General features: G+C 36.4%; 2 long non-coding RNA genes across 2 annotated transcripts in view; both read left to right on the forward strand.

The window, feature by feature from the left end:
* Nucleotides 1–3,517: 3,517 nt before the first annotated feature.
* Nucleotides 3,518–17,419, forward strand: part of LOC144377232 (uncharacterized) — an 85,723-nt gene continuing 71,821 nt past the window's right edge. Inside the window, exon 1 of the long non-coding RNA XR_013437997.1 lies at nt 3,518–3,615. This is a non-coding gene — a long non-coding RNA (uncharacterized LOC144377232). The remainder of the gene's footprint in view (nt 3,616–17,419) is intronic.
* Nucleotides 5,583–17,419, forward strand: part of LOC144377233 (uncharacterized) — a 45,289-nt gene continuing 33,452 nt past the window's right edge. Inside the window, exon 1 of the long non-coding RNA XR_013437998.1 lies at nt 5,583–6,026. This is a non-coding gene — a long non-coding RNA (uncharacterized LOC144377233). The remainder of the gene's footprint in view (nt 6,027–17,419) is intronic.

Here is a 17,419-nt window from a genome sequence, read left to right on the forward strand (position 1 = left end):
GTATGGTTGCCCATCTCCAGCATTCTCTATGTTGTTAGCAGCCTTTTGTCATTATAGAATTTACTTTCTAGATGTAAAGGAAAATCTTCTGGCCAATTCCAATAAAAACTGTGCCAACAAGAAGCATATTTCAGCTTGTTCTCTCATTTCCATTTCTAGTGTTGGTGCAAAAATTCTTTTTAATACAACCATCATTTATATGTGAGGCATGGTTTATAGCTAACCACTTCTAATGCAAATGGCGCAACTTTGGATGGAGGTCTCCGTTAAGCTGATTGGGAATCTCCCTTAAATCCCAGAATGTCGGTCCACATTCCACAGTATACTCCACTTCAGTGCCACTCTCCTTCCTGTGGAAAAGGAAAGAGAAGTGAACACTGACTCTCTTTCCCTTTCCAGACCATGCCATTGTTCTCAGGAACAATTAGATGATGTCAGTGATGACCTGGAGAAATATCCCTGCCACCTAGTTGAGGATTAAAATAAAAAAGAGAATGATGAAGGGTTTAATGATGCTGCTGCTGTAAAAATTGCATGGTGGCTCAGAGAGAAAGTTTACTCTGCAGCATGATCTGGAATGTTCAGGGCAATAAGGAACTGACCTTGTAAGTGGGCACTATGCCACCTGACCAGATGGTCTGGGGCACTGAAGTATCCAAGAGTGTCTTCCTGATTCTGAAGCGAATTTGATGGACATGCCAATGCACTTGTCATTTGGACAGGTCTGAGTTTCTGCCCAGGGGTCTGGGACAGTTCTGAGTCTCCAAACAGATTAATCACTGGGTAGAGGTGAGTCAGGACTGATGTTCAGTGGTGTGTGTGTGTGTGTGTGTGTGTGTGTGTGTGTGTGTGTGGAAAACTGTCTGTCTGGCCATACTGCTCAGTTTCTTGCAGAGTCCCTCCTTCTCTTATCATTTCTCAAAACATTAACAGCATAATGCCAGATTGGTAGGAATAATAAGATAAATAAGACACAGTTATTCATCTCAAGGGACTCTCAGGCTAGTTAAAAGAGAGACAAATAGAGAAATGTAATTAAGCATGATCTCAAGTTTTATGTGGTGTGCTACTATAGTTGCCAATAGAAGAATGTACAATAAAAAAGGAACTCAAAGGAGGGATGGTAAACCAGGGAATTGAATAGTTCGCAGAAAGTTTACTCATAAGTTGGTAAATGCAAGAGAAGTAAGTGTATTTTAGGAAAATGTAGGGTAGAAAGTGCAGAGGCAAAGGGTGGGTACAGCATACATGTGAGAACAGTCAGGGACAATGAGAGAAAATGGCAGTGTGACAAGAGGCCAAGCTGGAATCAGTCCATGCCACACATTAATTTTCTCTTGAAAATAGAAAACAGAGTAACCTAATGAAGAGAGTTTCAGTGATGGATCAGGTGAGTGGAGAAAAAGTGATGGTGCAGAATTATTTGCTAATAAGGATTGAGGGCAGGCTGAGATTAGAGGTCATGCTTTTGTAGTGGTGCAATATACATTGTTGAGTTGTTTTCTCCTGAGATATTTAGTGTCCTCAATATAGGAAAGATACAAGCAGGAGACTGGTAAATTACCATGTTGTGAGTATCAATGTAGATGAAGAGAAGTAAGTGGTTAGAATGTTGACATCCCCAAAGGAAAGGTGCTAAAATTGAAAATCATGGTGTCTAGGTGTCATAAAAAGGAAATAAAGCCAGGAGAAAGATGAAAAATTGTGAAAACAGGGTTTAGTGATCTGGAAGTGGAGTGAACAAGACAGAAGAACAAAGGTTTGTGGTTGGAGATTAGGCCGTTGGCTCCTATGTTAGCTTCATCTGGCTGCTCTACCAAATTGCCACCAACTAGTGACTTACAGCAACCTAAATTTATTCTCTTACAGTTCTGGAAGTCTGGAATGAGTTGTCAGAGACATGCCTCTTCTGAAGGGAAAATCTGTTTTCTTGTTCTTTCCAGCTTCTGGAGGCTACCTTTGGCTCATGTCCCCACATTACACTGATCTCTGTTGTCACATCTCTTTCTCTGACCCTGATGCTCCTGTCTCTGACCTAAAAGTTCCTTTATTATTATACTGGGTTCTCCTGTACAATCCAGTATAATTTTCACATCTCAATACCCTTAACTTAATCAAATCTACAGTTTTAGCCAAGTAAAATTACAGAGTCACAGGTGCCGAGGGTTAGGTGCAGGCAGGCAGCGCTTGGGAGGGAGCACTACAGAGCTTAGGTAGTTAGATGTTTTTGATGATTAAGTCTGGTTGTGGCCAAATAATAATCTCCCGAAGTAGGTTCCAGATAATGTGTTAGGCTTGAGCAAGGAACGTTGCGTCTGCATGTTTGAGAAGGATGGTCTTCCAGAGCCTGGAAGTCATGTTAGGGAGGATGGTGATCTTGGGACAAAGGTTCTCAACGAATGAGAACGACCAGGAGGTTGAAGGACGATGAAGTAAGCGTAAAAGATGCTGGCAATACCAACACAGTAGGAGGAAGTTTTCTATGAGTCCCAAAATGAATGATCTGAAGGAAACCCTAGGATGTTGCCAAGAGCATTTCCACATCTTGCCTTAGACACAGTGATGGGGAATAAACGGCCACCAGAGGGCAGCAGAGAGCACAGCAGCTTAAGGGGACATTTGCCTGGGGCTTGTTCCTCTGCTCCTGAATTCTTACTTTCATCTTATTCATTCGACAAGGATGAAGCTAGTTATTAGGAATTCAAAGATAGTCTTTATATAGTTTCTTTTCTGAATTCACAATCTACTATTAGAGGTAGATCTTGACACAATGAAAAAGTAGTATAATAGAAATATGCCAAAATGTTGCACAGAAGAGATGTCATTTGAATCGGCCTTGAAGGATGGGTTAAATATCCTATGAATAAGAGAGGAATGGGTCATTCTGGGAAGGAGGAAAACATTTGGAATTCTGCATAAGCTCCTGTGTTAGTTTACTAGGGCTCATAACAAAATTCTACAGACAGAGGGGTTTAAACATCAGCAATTTCTCACAGTTCTAAAGGCTGGAAGTCCAAGATCTAGGTGTTCATAGGTTTGATTCCCTCCTTGGCTTGCAGGTGATCACCCTGTCACTGTGTCCTTGCAGGGTCTTTTTTCTCTGCACAGGCATTTCTATTGTCTTTTTTCTTTCATAAAAGTCATGTGGGTTTATGCCCCGATCTTATGACCCTGTTTAACCTTAATTACTTTTTATGTGTCTCATTTCCAAATATAGTCACATTCTGTGCTGTACTGGATGTTAGGACTTCAATAAGTGAATTTTGAAGGAACAGGACTCAGTCCATAATGGTTCCTTTCTAGTTGTGGGTGTTGTGAATGACCATGTTTTGATTATCAGAGTACTGTAAAAAAAAGATGATAACTTAGTTTCCAATACTTGTTTTAAGAGATCTAGGATTAACTTTCACACTAGGCCTTATAACTTATTAAGTTCCCTGGATGACCCTCCCACTAAAGAACAACTAGGTATTAAAGATTAAACACCTTGTGATGAATTAATATATTCATGAGAGGATTCAAAGTAGGCAAGGAGTCCAAGATACACTTATCTTATCTGCAAACAAACCTGAACAAGACAGACAACCAACTCTGAGAAGAGTGGGAGAGGGAATTGTGAGTAGTGAGTAGTGGGCAGATGAAAGGGTTAAGGTGGCCCCAGGGACGGATGCCTTACCAGAACCACAATCTGCTCTGAGGCTTGCTTTAGCAGGGGGAAAGTGTAATTAAGCTCCTGAATTCTATTTTGAGCCACAACCTTGGGTTGGGGGTGTTGAAGAGATCCTAGATCGGTGGAAGCTCCTGAAATACATATAAATCATTTCTGGAAAAAAATATTATTTTAAGACCATGAAATAATACAATGTGAACTACAAATTCAAGGTCTTCAAATATATAGGAAGGCAAGCTAGGATGAGTGAGAATTAGGAAAAAAATAAATAAATAACAGATTTAGACTACCAGGACCCTGGATATAGAAATTGTCTGATACTAAATATAAAAATCTGTGTAAGAACTCCAGAGGAGTAAAACTCAAACAGGACCTAGCATTAACAGCTTGCCAAAGATAGCCAGACAGTTTCAAAATGTAGCCAGATGGAACCTCTGTAAATGAAAATATGACTACTGATATGAAAAATCTTAATAGATATTTTAAATAGTTGATTGCATATGGAGGAAGAAAAAAATTATTGACCTGGAGTTTTGGTTGAAAGAAATTACTGAGAATGTAGCTTGCAGAGCCAGGGGATAGAGTATATGAAAGACAAATTAAGATAAATGGACAATAGAATAAAAATTCTAATATATATATAAAAGAGATTCAGGGGGAGGTAATAGAATGGATAAGAAGTAAACATTTAAAATGTTTTTGGCAGAGAATTTTCTAAAATTAACATTAAAACATAAAATCACAGATTTGGAAAGCATTAACAATTTAAAGTAGATCAACAAAACCAAAAGTTGACTGGTTTTTAAGAAAAGAATTGAAATTGATTTGAAGTGAAGTGAAAAAGAAATTTGATAAAAATATTAAGTCTGAAAACATACATAATTATATATACTTAGATTAAAAACATAACTTTATGGCAGCAAATTTAAACTCTAGATAAAATATAAGTATTTTTAGAAAAGCATGTTATGAAATAATCTCAAGAAGAATTGGGACATCTGAATAAATATGTGTCAATTAAGCAATTAAATAACATTTTGAAAATTAACTGCAAAGAAAATACTAGATGGTTTTTGACAGCAAATTTTCTCCAACTAATATTAAATGGAATAAGTCATTTGAAGTTTGTACAATCTTACATAAACTCCTTAAGGGAAGAAAAAAGTAAATATTTTACAACTCATGAGCATATTGTAAACTTGAAGTCAAAACTAGACGAGAGAAAAGGAAAGAAAATTTGTTGGATACCCTTTCGCATCAATTTAGACCCCAAAATGTCTTATGTGGAGTATTAGCTAATTAAACCCAGTTTTGTGTGTGTGTGTGTGTGTGTGTGTGTGTAATAGATACTGTGAGGGTGGCTTAGCATTTAAAAATTCCATAATCATCAGCTACTACATTACAAGAGAAAATTCTTATGCTATCTCAGTAGATATAGGAAAAATATTTATTACATTCAATATCCACTCATGATTTCATTTATAAACGAACAAACCTTATAACAAATCTGTTTTAGGAGAGCATTCCTCACCTTAAATATCATTTGAATGAGAAACATTACAAGCACTTTCTCCATTCAATTAGTTTCTTACACTTACATATTTTAACAGCTCTATTATACCTCTACAGAGGTATAATTGACCCAAGATAAATTGTGAATACTTAAAGTGCAAAATTTTGTAAATTAGTAATTTTTATACATGCACGTGTACACACACACAAACTCATTAAACCAGCACAACAATAAAGATAACAAATCCATTCTCTTGATTTGCTTCAATTATTTTAATCCACTTTAAATTAATTGGTACTTTCCTATTATGGCTTGGATGTAAGGTGTCCCCCAAAAGCTCACGTGTGAGACAGTGCAAGAAGGTTTAGAGGAGAAACTATTGGATTATAAGAGCCTTAATTCAACATTGGATTAATCCCTGATGGGGATTTCCTGAGTGGTAACTGAAGGCAGCTGGAGGAGATAGGTCCTGAAAGGCCAAGGTTCGGTTGTTGAGATTAAAATGCACACACACAGATAGCAGTGACAAAGATGAAGCGCTTTGTTGCGAACTGCTGCTAGCTTATATAGAAAGTGAAAGTTACCTTAGACCAGGAAGCTCCAGGGGCCAATCATAGTAAAGGTCAGGTCATGCATATCCGCCCTGCATAAGGTTCATGGAGATCACTAACTGTTCACGAGCACGGAAGACCGGGAGGACCAATTAGTGAATTTTCAAAACAACTTGTTATCCTCCCACTGGCAATTTGCCCGCCGCCATGTTTGAAAGGCCGGGGAAGTTCTCAGGGAGACTCCCAACAGGTCCCTGCAGGGAGTGGCCTTGGGGCATATATTTTGTATTTGGTGAGTGGAGTCTCTCTCTGTTTTTTGATCATCATGTGAGCCACTTCCCTCTGCCACACTCTTCTGCCATGGCATTCAGCCTCACCCTGAGCTCTGAGGAATGAAGCCTGCTGTCTATGAATTGGGACCTCTGAAACTGTGAGCCCTAAATAAACCTCTACAGTTGTTCTGATTGGGTCTTTTAGTCACAGTGGCAAAAAAGCTGACTAAAACATTTTCAAAATGTTATGTGAATATATTTACACACAACGGACTTTCTCATGTCTGTGTCTGACTCCCTTCACGTGGTGTAAATATTTTGAGATACGTCCATATTTTTGTGTATCAATAGTTTATTCCTTTTTATATCTGAGAAACATTCTGTTGTAAAGATATGTTTATTCTTTCACCTGCTGATAGACATTGGACTTTAAAAAATTTTTTTTTGGCTATCACAAAAGCTGGTATGCACATTTTGTGTGTAAATTTCCTAAGATATTTTCTCTCGGAAAAGTACCTACCAGTAAAATGATTGTATTGTGTGGTAGTTACATCTTAAACCTCGTAAACTGTTTTTTTAATGTGATTATACCATTTTTACATTAACTCTGGGATTGAGGATTCCAGTGTCTCCATAGTATTGCTAACTGGTACCTACTCTCTCTTTCTGTCTTCTTAGTACAGCCATTTGGATTTTAAACATTACAATAGATGTGTAGGGTTCTCTGTTGTGATTTTTATTTGCATTTTTCTTAATAATAAGGATGGTAACACCTTACAACATACTTATCATATATATCTTTATAGATGTATATATTAACAATCTTTTGCTTAATTTCATTTATTTATTTTATTATATTCTTTCTTTTTTTGAGAGTTGAACCCACAGACACTTTACCATTGAGCCATATAACCAGCCATTTATTTATTTATTTATTTTAAAATTTTGAGACAGGGTCTCCCTAAGTTGTTCAGGTGGCCTCAAACTTGCAATCCTCCTGTCTCAGCTTTCTGAGGAGCTTCAAATATGTGCCCCCCATGCTCAGCTTACTATTGAATTTTTCAAAGTTCTTTTTACATATTGGTTGGAAGTGCTTTGCCAATATTTTCTCCAAATTTGTGGCTTGCTTCATAGTATCTTTTCAAGAACAAAAGTTCTTAATTTTGAAGAAGTCCAATTTATAATACCTCTTCTCAAAACTCCTTGTCACCAACTTTCCAATCATGTTCCAATCAAGTTCTTGAATCTCTACCAAATCACTGACCACAGTCCCCATGAGTTGATATATAATCATATCTGGCCATTTTCTATCTCATCAAAATGCACAACCAGGTGCACTGCTTGAAGTTCTGCCCACTGGGAAGATTTCCCTTCACCACTGTCTTTCAGGAGTGTCTCAGAGAGGGGTGCAGTGCTGTAGTTGTCCATTGGCACATGGTATTTGTACATGGTGGAGCACTATCTGTGAACCAAACTATGTTTTCTCTCCTTCTAACCACTGATTTTAAGGGACTCCACAAGAGGCAAGTGAAGGCTGGGAGAGAGACAGAAAGCAGGAGAGGAACCACAGAGATTTGAACAACTTCTTTATGTAACTTGTACCTTTAAGTTCTTCTCAGGCTCAAGTGTGTGTGTACCTCTTCTGTTTGATGATGGACTGCTGGTGTGCATGCTCAGCTTTATAGCTTGCTGAATCAGATAAACCAATTCATGGGCAGCTCAGGTTGCCTGGTAGACCATGGAAAAATATTCAGTCCCTGCAAGGACCCAACATTAAGCCAAAAGCTGTTTCTCAAAAGGACAATAGTTGTCTGCACATGATGAAAGGGCTTTGCTCCAAAATCCTAAGGCTGTACACTGTGACTTACCTATTAGAGCCAGTTAAAGGCCCCTGTCTGCACCTGTATCTGTACTGACTCTTGAACCACCTTTGGATCTAACGGATGTTTTGGTTCAAGTGGCAGAGCAGCTTGCATGTTAGTCTCCACCTGTTACAGAGCCTTCTCTTCTTCTTGGTCAACTTATAACTAGCAGCTGTTTGGATGTCTTGATAAATAGGTTAGAGTAACACATCTTCTAAATACAGAGTGCCACAGGCATTGTGCCTAAAATATCTAGAGCTATCTTGACATGTGCCACACCACTTGATCCCTAGAATATTTTAAGGATTTGAAGACTCTTGAATTTTTGTCTGATTTTTTGCCATCCTGTTATAGGCAAATGTCTTTCCAATCAATATAGTTGTATCTACCTCTTACTCACTAGGTCCAATCAATATAATGCTATGAATGTCATAAATGTAACATATCCACATGATATCTTGTGGAAGGGAAAGGTGATCAGGATCTCTGTTAACTAAATTTTATGATCTAGGTCAAGAAAGTTCATGTCCTCCTGAAATAAGACAGGGAGAGTATATTGCCAGCTGAAATAAAATGACTTCTAGTGGTCTTTAGTAACAGATATGGAGGGAAAAAAGGATTTGTCAGCTCAATAGATGCATACCAGGTACCAAGGGATATGTCAATTTGCTCAAGCAATGAAACACATCTGGAAGAGCAGGTGTGATTAGAGTCATCACCTGGTTAAGTTTATAATAATCCATTGCTTTCTCAAGACCCATCTGTTTTCAACTTTCCAAATAGAGAGATTGAACAGGGAGTGGTAGACATCATCACCCCTCCCAACTTTCAGGTCCTTAAAGTGCACCAAACCATGAAATGCTGCCAGGGATCCTGGAACTCCATCCAAAGTTGTGATATTACTTTTTGTTTAATATTTTCCTTGATATAGGCAGTTCTAGGGGTTTCCACTTGGCCTTTCCTACTCTAAGGTGACTAAACCAATTTGGGGATTATGACAGTTGCTTAGTAAGTCTATTTCAATGATACATTCCAGAGCTGGGGAAATAACCACAGTATGGGCCCATTGTAAGGTGTACCTGAGCTACAACTTCACCCTATCTCCATAAACTCTTACTCTAACTGGTGGGTCACAATGACATTTTAGGTCTCCTGGAATTAGTGACAGTTGAAAGTCTGTGTTCAATAATTCTACAGAACTCTAGTCATTTCCTTTTCCCCATTCTGTAGTCATTCTGGTAAAACTGGCTCACGTCTAGGAATTGAATAAGGAGATAGGGCTTTATTTTGGTGACTCAATTTAGACTTTTGTTCACTTGACTAAGAACTCTCCCACTTAATTTAGGAGGCTGCTCATGTATTTCTTTTTAAAGGACAGTGATCACTAGTGATATCATTGATCTCCATGAGTTAGGCTATTCTTATTGCTCCTTTTACCCTACTGTCTATCATGGTAGCAACCCCTAACTCATCTTTGGTGAATAAGTGCCACCACTTGACTCTTTCTACCATATAATCTAATTATTTCTATTGCATGTAAGTATTCTACTTCTAAGCCAGTAGTTCCCACTATAATTTCTGGCCAACAGAAAAGAGTGACCTCTTAAAAGGGTGCTAGGACTCCTTTTATAATTTATTTCTCATAGTTGTGAAAGACATGTTCCTTGGACCCTCTCAGGGTAGATGAGAAAGTCTTGTATGACAAATTAACTCTAACATTATAATCTCTTTAAGTCTTTGATAATTTCCTCTATGTATGGCAAGGCAGTTCTGGCATTTTGACCTTATTTACTATCAGCCAACTTTTGGTCCTTGCTTCAGACAACCAACCAAACTACTGTTAAAGCACTTTCCAAATCCTATATATAAAGTTATAGCTTTGCATCTACTTAGAAAGCCCATATTACCTTTGGCCTGAAGCAATTTTGTGTTTCTTACACTATTTTCCAATATGCATAATATCCACTTCTACACACATTACCCAGATTTCTAACTATATAAAATTTTAAAACCATCTAGTTCATTTGGAGTGTAGCCTACTACCTCTTCAATCATACCTTGTTCTTTACCTTTTGGGGTCTGCAGGGTCTTGGATCAAGCTACAGATCTGGAATCAAAAAAGTTAGCTGGAGTGGATCTGAGAAGAATCATCGTGTTTTTCAAGCAACTCCCTCAAGGGGTGATATTATATCCCTTAGGAAAAGTAGGGTTAATCTTTTCATGTATCATGGAAAGGCTTCTTCTATTGGCAAAGAAGATTCAGCAGAATTTTAGGGTTCAAAATCCCAAGAACTCATCAAGGTTTGCATATAAGTCCCCATTCCAACTTTTAGGATTTTATTCTTTCCCAACGTTAACAGAAGACACCTTTGAGGTTAAAAAATCAATTTGTATTGTAACTCAACCACTTGATGGATTAGACTCTGAGCTTAGTGTTCAGCAATCTCAGCTTTGTGCATACAGAAGATAAGGGGTTCTTTCAGTGATGACATAGACACTTTCAGCTTATTTATACTGCACTTGAATTAAGAATTTGCAGCCTGAAAATCAAGCTAATCTTTTTCTTTTTCTATTTTAACGGTACAGTTAACATCAACCAACTAATCTTTTTATACTTGTTAGTTTAATTAAAATATTCTAAGGATAAAATACATGGTCATACAGAATCTTGCCTCTTATAAATACAGATATGCATTTTTTAATAACAGGGATATATTCTGAGAATGTGTTGTTATGTGATTTTTGTCACTCTTCTAAGACAGCTATGATAGCACCAGGTGATACAACCTTATGAGACTGCCATCATATATGTAGTCAATCATTGACCCAAATGTTATTATGTTGCTCCTGACTGTGTTTGGTTAGAGATACCCAATGGTGATATTTTACATATTTCTATTGCCACATCATACCAAGGTCTATCTGTGCCGTTTTTATCATGGGGAATAGAGTTATTAAGTACCTCTAAATATTGTCAGATTTTAAAATCACTTCCAGAAACTCCAGAAGTGACTCAAGAAACTCACTGCTACAATTCTGTTCCTCCAGAATCATTCATTTATGTCAGTCTGGGTTCTCCAGAGATACAGAACCAATAAGTTATATATGTGAAACAGGTTCATCTGTACTGGTTAACACTTCAGCCAACTGCATCTTGGGCTGCAAGTTCTACTATTTGCACCAGTCTGGTGAGACAAAACACTCATACACCTTGAGCAAAGCAATTTTGTTACTCACAGATAGGCATCAAAGGACAGTATAAGCTTAGGACTCAGGGTATACTGTTCCTCCAAGTCTTAGGAAAGCTTTGCAGGGTGGAAGAAGTCTTGTCTGTTCAGGCCCAACTTTGTACCACGTCTGAAGGACCACAGAAAGCAGCCCATAAATGGGTTTTAAACTCTAGGGGAAATATGAAATGTAGGTTAAAGCATTTGCTTAGAAGGGATGGGAATAGAGCACAGTATGTCCTGGCCAGTTCTTCTTTATCTAGTGATTTTGCATGGCCAAAACATTCTTGAGAAATACAATAAAGATAGTGGGGAGAGAAGTGAGCAATTCTTTTCTTATAATGTCTTTGGTTTGGATATCAGGGTAATGCTGGCTTTATGGAATGAGTTGAGAAGAAGTTCCCTATTTTCAATTTTCTGCCATTATGATTTATGATGTTCCTATTGCCCCTAAATAGGCAGAGTGTCACTTTCAAATTGTGTTTGAATTTTTTTTGATTTGTGTTAGAATGGTATTTAGTTTTCCATGTGTTTACAATATTTTTTTTAAAAGAGAGAGTGAGAGAGGAGAGAGAGAGAGAGAGAATTTTTTAATATTTATTTTCTAGTTCTCGGCGGACACAACATCTTTGTTGGTATGTGGTGCTGAGGATCAAACCCGGGCCGCACGCATGCCAGGCGAGCGCGCTACCCCTGAGCCACATCCCCAGCCCTGTTTACAATATTTTTATTATCATATTTCAATTGGGTTTTTATAGGTAGCTAATAGTTTTTGCTTTTTATCTAATATGCAATTGCTGCCTTTTAATTATTATATTTAGTTCAGTTACATTTATTATGATTATTTATATGCTGTGTTTAAGTCTATCTTACTATTTGTTTTCATTTGTTCCATCTGTGCTTTTTGTCCTTTTTTTGTTTTGATTTTATTCATTTTCTTGTCAAACATTTTAATGAAAGTTTCTCCTTTGTTGTCTAATTTGCTACTTTTTTAGTATTTCCTTTAGGGTTTATAGAGTCTGTCTTTATTTTAATGGAGTCTCCTACCATATGATATCATACTGCATTATATATATAGTTTAGGAGTACTAAAACAGTTTATATTAGTTTGCTATTTCTGGTTATTATATTATTTTATATACTTAACTTATGGTTCTTTTATAAACCATAGAATACATTATTTTTTTTTTGCTTAACAGAGGTTTAAGTAATAAAGATACATTTTCTATTTTTCCTCATAGTTACCATGTCTAGTGGCTCTTGTTTTCTGTATTTGTAGATCTGTTTTGTTCACAGGACTTTCCTAACATTTTTTTGTAGAATACTTATATTGGAAATAAAATCTTATATGCCTGAAAAATCTTTACTTTATCATCAAAATATGTATTTTGGGTATAAAATTGTAGGTTGAAATTTTTTTAAAAAAAATTTTTAGTACTTTAAAGATATTACTTCACTTTTTTTCTGGCTTTTTTTGTTTCTGACTAGGAATATGCTATCATCCTTAGCTTCATTCCTCTGCATAAAATATACCTTTTATCTCTTGCTGCATTAAGAACTTCTTTTGAACTCTAGCATTAGGTAATTTGATCATGGTGTGCCTTCATGTAGTTTTCTTCATACTGCTTGTGCTTGGGGTTTATTGAGTTTTTTGGATCTGTGGATATAAAATTTTTATCAAATTTGCAAAAGATTTGACTATTATTCTTCAACTACTTTTTTCTGTCACCCCTGATCCTCTCTTTTAGCGACTTCAAAAACATATTTATGAGGCACCTTGCCAGAAAGCTCACTGATGCTCTCTTTATTCACATTCCTTTGGTCAGTGCTGGATACTACCGCCTCTAATCCTTTCAAGTGTGTTTTTCTCCTTCCCCTTCAGTAATGTCTTTCTGGACTGCCCCATTAGTACTCAGTTGAAGAATTTAGAGATATTCTCTAAAGACATTCAGAGTTATCTTTCTGACTTGTCTTCAAGTACAGAACAGAGTACCCTCTGAACTCTATCTACTCTGACATTAGACTTCCAATCTGTCTTCTCAACTCAGGGAGACCTATTTTTGCTTGCAGTGTGGACTGATAACTCTCCTCCGGCCATTAGCAAGGAAATTATAGAGTTCATTTTATTATTTATACATACAGCAATACTAGTTTCTATTTTATCCTGCTGCCCTTCCTATCCCCTCTCCTATCCCTCCCTCTCCTCCCTTCCCATCAACCATTAAATAATGCTGTGATGAGTATATTTTCCGTATAGACCTGGGGGAGAAAATGCCCAGTTACCTCTTCATGATCTCTAAGTGTTCTTGTGTCCTCTTCTTTCTACGCATAGAGAAAAACTCTTCTCTAATGACTTGAAGCAGCATTCAGTAAATGCATTTGTTTTAAAATATAGGGTATCAGGGTGATTGATGCTTGTTTGACTCCCAGGTCTTTTAGTATCTTATTATAGTTTACAGATGAACACACAGAAGGCAAATTCATCCCAATACTTTACATCCCTTCATCCCAATTCTTTACACTCAATATGAGATGATAAATTAATATGACTGCTAATTGTCTCCAACAATTCATTCTCCCTTCTTTTCTTTTCAGTAGCAAAATTTCAGATAGGGACATGACTGATCTCTATAGACCACATTTTCTAAAATTCCTTACAAGTAGGTGTGGACATATGATCAAATTTAGGTCGATGTTAGATTTGTAAAAGTGATGCATGCACAGTATGTGTTCCAACAAGATACACAGTTAGGATTTTCAGCTAACAAGAAATTGATGACAAATAGGAACCAGAAATAGAAGCCAGAGTCTGTGTTAAGTTAACTTTGGTCAGGGATGGATACTACTTCCTCTAATCCTTTCAAGTGTGTTTTTCTCCTTCCCCTTCAGTAGTGTCTTCTGGATAACAGCTTTACCCTGCCAGCATTAGACCTTGGGTGGCCTCTTGCAGTCTACAGTCATTGGAATATTAGTTCAAAATGAACTTCCATTTTGAGATCTTTTTGCTATTACATCTTAGCCTATATCTTTACTAATAAAATAATAAGTAGGTAATTATAATCAGAATCACTGTATGGAGAGAAAACAATAAAAAACATGAGGAGTCATCAAATCTTGCTTGGCCCGAACTGGGAAGACTCCCTGTTCAGGCAGTAGGGCCCTCTCCTTTCCTTGCTTAGCATACCTGGCCACCTGTGAGTCTGCTCTCTGGAATAAATCAATTGTTCATTGTTCCTTGCTGTTTCCTGCTGTGTGTTCCTGCTCTTTTCATGATTCTCCATAGATGTATCTGGAGTAGTGTTGGGAATGTGCGTTTTTAGGGGCTTAAACCTACACTTAATCCCTTAAACCTACACTTTTTGTGTAGGTTTAAGGGACTTGATTGTGACTTTAGGGATTGAGTCCAGGGTTTTTGTTTGTTTTGCACTCACATTGCACTTTACAAACTAAATTATTTTTCATTTTTCTGTTTATAATCAGTTCCTTGTAAAAGCAAACATATCCAATGATCTCTTCTGGTTGAAACTTTTACATCTATCAAAACTTTCTTTCTTTTTTTAACTGCCTTTTGTTTTCAGCTCATGACTCTTTAGTCATGGTAACTATGATGAGGTTGCTTGCAAAGATACTCTGGATGGGACAGCATCATACTTAATCTGATGTTTGCTCCATATTATCTCCCAAACTCTGGCTGGTAGGAACAGTTAATGGGAGTTGTTGAGAAAGGCTCTGATAGTAATCCCATTACCATTATGTGGCCACACAAAATCAGTTGGCTTTTCCTATATTGCCAGATTAAGTCTTAGTCAATCAGATTTCACCCATCTTTAAGGTTCTGATGTGGAAGTTTCAGTCACCATGTCTGCTTACACCCTTTCTCATCTTGGCCATTTGGTCACACTTAGTTTCAAGGTAGCAATGATCCCAGCTAAAATTCAAAGTATTCTATTACTAAAAAAGAAGAAAGAGATAAAATGTATTGAAAGAAGTTAGCAGCTTCAGTAATGCATACGGATTGGAAATACACTTATCCTTTTCAGAAAAAATTTCTTGTCGTTAATTTCATGATGAAGTATTAGAAATAATGAAAGGATTTATGTGCCAGACTAAAGAATAATACATATGCCTTTTTCACATTTTTATATATCATCAATAAAACTTTAGAAATCAAATTTATAGTAACAAAACATACACTTAGTTGCCAATCTAATCAAAAACATGTAATAACTTTGTGAAGAAGTTGATACAATTTTATTGAAAGAAATTCATGTTCAATTGTTCATGGAAAGAAAGACTCAATGCTATGAAGATAACAGATATCTGTAAATTGATTCTAATGCAATTCCAATAAAAGTTGCAGCAGTGTTTTGAGTGGAACATGACACATTGATTTTGTAATTCATATGGAAATTAGAAGGGCTAAGATTAGCCAAAATGTTGAGAGAAAAATAGGATAGAAGGACTTGCCCTACCACATATGAAGATTTATTATAGAATTGTAATGATTAAAACTATATAGTATTGGTGCTAGAATAATTTATCAAATGAAACAAGACAGAGAACCCAGAAACAGACTGTTGAATATGCATGACCTAAGAGGCTTTTAGGTCAATTGGAGGAAAGGAGCAACTATTCAATAACAGTTCTGGGACAATTGATTTTCCATACCAAATAGAAAAAGAAAGAAAGAAAGAAAAATGATATTAGATCCCTACTGTACAAAAAGCGCAAAATTCAATTCCAGATGGATTAAGGACTTACATGGGAAAGCACAACTTTAAAACTGTTGTAAGAAAATGTAGGAGAATGTATTTCAGACATCTGGTCAAGGAAATATCCCTTATGAAAGATAAAAATCACTAACCAGAGTAGAAGAATGGTTTAATTTTGTAATAGTATAACTTAGAATTTATTTTCACCAGTAGTCTTCATGAAGTAAATGAAAAGGTAAGATACATACTACCAGAAGTTATTTGCAGCATATATAATTGAAGATACATTCATATCTACAAATATAAAATCTATAAACTAATTGGAAAAAAATCCAAATAACCCAATCAAAGATTGGCAAAATAAATGAATAGGCATTGCAAGGAATAGCAAATCTAGGTGATGAATAAATATTTAAAATTATTTTCAAACTCATTAGTAAGTCCAAGAAATATAAATCAAGACTTTAATAAATCCACTTATTAAACAGGCAAAAATCAAAAAGTCTAAGAATACCCAATGTTTAGAAAAGATGTGACTTGGTAGAAACAGTTATGAACTCTGGTGGCTGTGTGAAACTTAAGCTACTTTGGAAAATAATTTGACATTGTAACATTCAACATTTATGTTATTTATTTCCCACCAATCCAACTCCTTGGTGTATATCTTAGGAAAACTCTTCACTTGTAGGAGACACATAAGATTGTTTGTAACAGTATTTTCATCATTAAAAAACTAAATTCATTTTAAGTATTCATTTACACAATTATGTTTTCATGCACAACTTGAATAATTCTCTGATAAGTCTTTAAAGCAATGTTTCCCAAACTTTAATATGCATACATATTTTTAAATGATTCTTATTTGGTGAATGTTTTGATTTGGTTATGAGATGTTCCTCAATGTATCCTGTGTTAATGTTGGAAATGTTGGGAGGTGAAAGGATTAGACTATCAGAGCTATAATCTAGGCAGTCAGTCCTGGTTTGAATGGACTGACTGGGTGGTAACTGTAGACAGGTTGGACGTTGCTGGAAGAGAGGGTCATTGGGAATGTGCCCTGGAAGTGTTCATCTGCTCTGCAGCTCCTTCCCCCTCTCTCCATTTCCTGTCTGCCATGAATGGAGCAGGGCTCCTTCACCACATCTTGTGTAATGACGTTCTATGTCGCCTTGAGCTCAGAGCAAAGACTCCAGCAACCATAAAGGCTTCCTTTAAATGTGAGCTAAAATAAACTTTTCCTCTTCTAAGCTGTTCTTGTCAGGTGTTTTGCTTATGGCAATACAGTGGATTTAAACTGATACCTTCATATTCTGCATGTCTAACAAGCTTTTGGGTGATGCCATTGCTTGAATACAATCACATTTCAACTACCAAAATCTTAAGACTATATATAGTATATTACTTCTTTATGAATCTCAAAAGAAAAAAAAATAATCTGGGGTGTATTATTTAGATGAACTATATATAAATATGACATGAACTAATAAAAATATCAATCATATTATTTAGGATGTAGTGGTTACTACTCAGGGGAATAGGACTGGGAAGAGTGATTTATATTAGATACAAGATATTGTTAAAATTATAGTTCATAATTTGTATGGTAAATCAT

This window comes from Ictidomys tridecemlineatus, chromosome 4 (genome assembly GCF_052094955.1).
Source record: "Ictidomys tridecemlineatus isolate mIctTri1 chromosome 4, mIctTri1.hap1, whole genome shotgun sequence".
In the NCBI taxonomy this organism is placed as follows: Eukaryota; Metazoa; Chordata; class Mammalia; order Rodentia; family Sciuridae; genus Ictidomys; species Ictidomys tridecemlineatus.